The sequence below is a fragment of the Monopterus albus genome, unplaced genomic scaffold (genome assembly GCF_001952655.1).
Source record: "Monopterus albus unplaced genomic scaffold, M_albus_1.0 scaffold131.1, whole genome shotgun sequence".
Lineage (NCBI taxonomy): Eukaryota > Metazoa > Chordata > Actinopteri > Synbranchiformes > Synbranchidae > Monopterus > Monopterus albus.
This window is the reverse complement of record NW_018128011.1, coordinates 318118-319142: the sequence shown is the minus strand read 5'-3', so window position 1 is coordinate 319142 and position 1025 is coordinate 318118.

Genomic DNA, 1025 nt, shown 5'->3' with positions numbered 1-1025 from the left:
CAAAAGAAAGCTGTAAGTTAGCTACTTCTGCTGTTTGATCCAGGTACAGCTGGTGGTAGTCATGAGATGAGTGATGGAAAAATAGAACCAAGGAGGGAAGGTTGCTGAAGATGGGACCCAGAGTAAAAGAGAGAATAGCTCTTATTTCTGTCTCCCTAAAGTTTACCCTGTTGTTTACACTCCCAGATGGCCCGCTGCTCCAAGAGCAGGAGGAGCCTCACTGCGGAGCAAAATGAATATGTGACATATCTGGCAGTTTTTGAAGAGGGAACGAGGACCTCTAAGGTCGGCAGGAAAAGAATTGCATCATTGGTTGCTATGGTAATCCCCCTAATACACACATACCCACACACCAGCACTTCCCCTTGCCATTGTGAATCAATGAGCCCTTAATGATCAAAACTGCACTAAAACAATCATACCAGCCAACTTTTTTTATGAGAATTACAGTAGATTGACCACCACTTAGTTTTCCAAATCAGTCCATGTGTTACTGGGATGTAAACACACTTGTAGAGCACAGTTCGTCACTTCTTAAAACACAGACTTAGTACTCCCTTATTAACAAACACCCCCTGTGCCCGACTGAAAGGGAAGTCTTAAATATAGACAATCTGAGGAGGCCATTATGTTTTTAATCATTTTCAACTACACGTATTCAGACTGAGTCAGTTATTTCCTGTTCAAATTTGAAATAAATTCACCCATCCAACCTCACAAAATAACTGGACTGCCTAGCCATGTTCTTCAATGCAGGGAAACAACATAGTTGGCCAACCGACTGGCAACCATCTCATCAGCTTCGTAGAGAGAAACTCGCTCTGCTGAGTAAGGTGTTAACGATGGCTAAGGTGATTTCTTTTCTGATCTATGGAAGTGCCTCTGTATTCCCATTATGCAATTTGTCAAACATGAATTCAGGTTCTTTTTCTCACATATAAGCTATAGGGAATGGTGAAAAATTTATGTCAGGAGAAGAGGAAAAACTGGTGACAGCTCACTAGATGATCACAAGCATCTTTATA